The following is a 4448-nucleotide window of genomic DNA, read 5'->3' as shown; positions in this document are numbered from 1 at the left end:
GTAAAGGAGAAAGGAAAGTCAAGGGGCTCATGTGGTTTCCACCAAGATAAGGAAAAGCTAAGAAGAAAAATTCAGTTTTGCAAGGGCAATCTTCCGAGTAGATGCCCTTCTCTTCTTATAAGTGCCCCGTTTGTATCTCCCACAACTCCAAACTGTTTAACAGTGTAATCCTTAAACAAGCATCTTATTCATTTCCTTTGCCCCCAGTGCCCAACAATAGCACCAACAGGAACTCACAAAATACAGGCTAAGTGACTAGACAGAGATGTACACTCACATGCAAAACTGAATAAAGCAGCAAAATTGGGAGTTTCTACAGGGAACTTCCCCTGAAAGGGCAATTCTTAACTTTTTTGAACACACAAGCAGCACCTATGGCCAGCAGGTGGGGCCAGAGTAATAGCTTTCCAACCTTTAGGAAGCCACGTTTGAATACTTAAAAAGAGCATAAAGCCAAACATGGCACCAGTGACATTTTTGTCCCCCTAGTAGATTAGCATGAAATCCCATTTCCAATCTAGCTCACCTGTGATGGTAAGAGGTTTGGCACAGGTTTTGTGCAGGTGCAAAAGCAACGCAGACACCATCTTGAACCCAGTTTCTTGCGGTAAAGCATCTGCCTGATCAAGGCAGTACCAAAAAATGAGAGGATATGCAGAACGGCCCCACAGGCTGCAACAGCTAGAGTTGGTGGGGTTGCAGGAGTATGGACAGAATCAGGTTGGCTGATTTGACCTCCAGTGGCTCGCAAGGCAGCTGTGGGCAGGCACACGTGCTAAGTCCAGTGGCTCAGCCCAGCAACAAGCAGGAGCCAAGTGGTGCTGGAAGTCAAAGTGCCACCCTATTATCCACAGCCTTCCCACAGCCATGTCAGCTTTTGACCTGTAAACCCAGCAGCTGTAATAAGTATTACAGTTCCAAAGAAAGGCTTCTCAGGATTAAGGAGTTTCACCAGCTGCCCAGAAACCACTAGTGATGAATGATAGTTATAAGAAATGGGGCACTTTCCCAAAGCAAAAAATAAAGATTATAAGGTGACTTTACCAGATCTGAATCCTAGGGACACTTAACTCTCATTCATTTTCAGAACAAAGGGTCCTACATTCATGACACTGACCACATTTCAAATAAATCATTTTTCAAATAAAGGTAAAAATAAGTGGCAATAATCAAGACCTATATATTACCTCCATAATGAAAAACAAAATTTTTAGTATATGACCATTTATTTTCTCCAACAGAAAAAGCTCTGAACCCCTAAAATAGTTTTGATGGGATAGAAACCAGGGTTTCCATCATTTTGTGTCTCTATTTACTAGACTACAGGTAGAAATTATGAAAGGGTGCAAGCCAACACACATTCAGTGGGCCTCACTCTAGGTGAAGTATTATGCCAAGTGAAAGCCCTCTCCATAACTCCAGAAGATTCAAATATAGTGCTCTAAAAGAAATAAAACAGGTGTTTGGATTAGGCAAAATAATCCTCCATTTATCAGTAATAAAACTCCCAATTTAATAATCTTGCAATTTAAAGAATTGTTTTTTAAAAAAAATCAAGGGATGATTTCTAAGTATTCTCCAATAAAAGGAACCTTTATTCTTTGGAGAAATGGGGCTGGGGCAGGGAAAATACAGAACTATCCAGGAACATCTTGCAGTACCAAAAAATAAGGAAGGGCTCCAAAAAATGCTGGGGCAGTCAAAAAGACAAGAGCCAACTTGAAGGAGCTCCCAAACTGCCAAAGCTGGGACAATTTGAGCAACAAAATAAATAATAGCACTGACCCATGGGATAAAATATTCCTGAATCCATAGTGATATGATAGGCTTAAAAAAAAGGGGAAGAGGGGGACAGCTTCTCCTTACAAAACTCTACTTAGTATAAATGTAGAAGGAATAATAAACATTTGGGAAATGCTACTTGTTACAGGCAGTAACAATCCAAAGATGTCAAAATTAGTGAACCAAAGATTGATAGCTTTAAAGTATATCCCTCCATGAGTTACTTATTAATTACAAAGGAAAAATCAGTAACTTTACAGTAGAGAAATCCAGCAAACACTACTTTAACCAAGTGGTCAAAGTTAACATCACTGCCCTAGCTGGTGTGCCCAGTGGTTAGAGCGTCAGCCCATGAACCAAAAGGGGTCTCTGGTTCGATTCCCAGTCAAGGGCAAGTACCTGAGTTGCAGGTTTCCCAGCCAGGCGGGTGACTGTGGGACGCAACCAATCGGTATGTCTCTCTCACATTGATGTTTCTCTCTCCCTCCCTCCCTCTCTAAAAATAAAAAAATATTCTTGGGTGAGGATTTAACAAAACAAAATAAAAAGTTAACATCACCAGTAATAAATAAGACATGGACATCATGTATCCTGATATAATGCATTGAGAAGGGCACATGACTTTTGTGCATTCTTGCCAAAAAATAACCTCAACTTAATAGTGAGAAAATATCGGACAAATCCAAGGGGCAGTCCATAAAATAACTGGCTAGTACTCTCCAGAAGTCAAAATCATAAAAGGGGACAATTAAACTCACGGGATAAAGGCTAGAGAAAACTAAAAGCATGTGGGATCCTGGATTGGGTGAACCAGAAAAAAAGAAGAAAAAAAGACATTCCTTGGGCAACTGGCACAATCCAAGTAAAATCTATAGATCAGTTGATAAGTACTGTATCAGTATTTACTATTTTTTATAACTCTACTATGGTTATGTAAAATGTTAACACTTGGAAGAAGCTGAGTAAAGGGCATATGAAAACTCTCCATATTCTTTTTTGTAGAAGTCTAAAATTATTCCAAAATAAGATTTTAAAAAACGGAATATGTTGGGGGAAGATAGCCCATCAAATGTAACTAAGATTAAAGATCAAATTGTTCATATTAAAGGTTAAAAATGCTTTGAATTGACACAGATCAAATAAGGTGAGATTATTCAGTTTCCCCTCATCCTCAACAAAAGAGAAAAGTAAACAAACATAGCTATTCAAAGTTTTACATTCACAAATGACAACAGAACAAAGCATTGAGGACAAATAGTCAGAAGTCAGTAATTTCCACTGGCAAAACTGTCATTAGCAAAGAGAACTAGTTTAGCTATATTTGAAGATCTTCAACAAACCAACTTTGGGCCAAACTCTTAGGGTGAACATAGTCTAATTTTTTATACTACAGAAAATGCCAATATGGTCTTGGGTTGTTTTTTTCAAATACACATATCCAACATCCTGATAGTCCCCCCTCCCCCAAACTCTCAGGGAGAGCTAGGTAAGCAGCTTTGTTAGGGGCTCGAAATCCCTTTCAGTTTGCACCCAAAGCCATCCCTGTATTTTCTATGTGATCTGAAAAGAAAGACTGGGAAACACTGGCTTAAACTAAACTAACATTTCAAATTGCAAAAAAGTATCCTGAATGATGTCACATCCAACTTGAATATAAGGTAGGAAAAATCTAGGTAAAATTCCTTTCGAACTGGTATTTTTCAGGATATTTTCCTTTTTGAAGGTGAAATACTAAACAATTAAGTCCATGAGAGTCTTCTAAAAGTCACAGAAATCTGAGCTAAAATGGAAAACACTGTTACATTTCTAATTTGGAGACTGGGCATCTCCGAACCAATGAAAGCATGAAAGACTCCACAATCTCTGGGAAACTATTTAAAAAAACTTGAAAAATTAGAATATCTAAGTATATTGTACTGTGCGCCTCAGACAGGCAGAGAAAAGTTCTCAACCTCAAGTGTCACTATGTTGTTAATTACAAATCAGCAGTTATTAATTTTATTGCACCCTTGAATTTAGGAGCCTGAGCTGTGTAGACTAGGATGAATGTCATTTAAAGGCAAAATACTATCCAACAGTATTAAAACCCATTTTCAGAATCCTTTCTTATTACAAAAGTTTTCACACATTTAACTCCCCAACACTGGGAAATCTTAACTGCTAAAAATCTTTAAGGCAGAAAAGCCCCAAACCTTAGAAAATAAACATGGGTAAATCAAACACCATTATGATTGTATTGTTCACAAAGATCCAAACCCAATGGAATTTCTTATTCTTGGACCTGCATCCACATGGATGGAATCCTGTCTAAATAAGCTATATTTCAGATTAAACACATCCTGGATACTGGGCTCTTCCAGGTTTCTACAGGGTAAGCACAGTGACTGGCACCTAGTAAGCACTCACAATCAAGTATTTGTTGAATGACCTAGCAGCGTTCTACCTTCTCTGGGAAGTATCCAGGAATAAAGCGTTATAAATTTTGGCCCACCTTGCTTTGCAGAGGTCATGGTTATCTAGCCCTGGGTACAAAAGCAAACCTGAACTATTTCACCTCAGCAAACTTCCTTAAAATAGTTGATGTCTCATTTCTTAAAACTCCTTATACTCCAAATCTTTCACAAAATATACCAGACTCAAATAATACTAATAAATAGTACTAAAAG

The sequence above is a fragment of the Miniopterus natalensis genome, chromosome 9, assembly GCF_054644295.1.
Source record: "Miniopterus natalensis isolate mMinNat1 chromosome 9, mMinNat1.hap1, whole genome shotgun sequence".
NCBI classification, from domain to species: domain Eukaryota; kingdom Metazoa; phylum Chordata; class Mammalia; order Chiroptera; family Miniopteridae; genus Miniopterus; species Miniopterus natalensis.
This window is presented reverse-complemented; position numbering follows the sequence as displayed.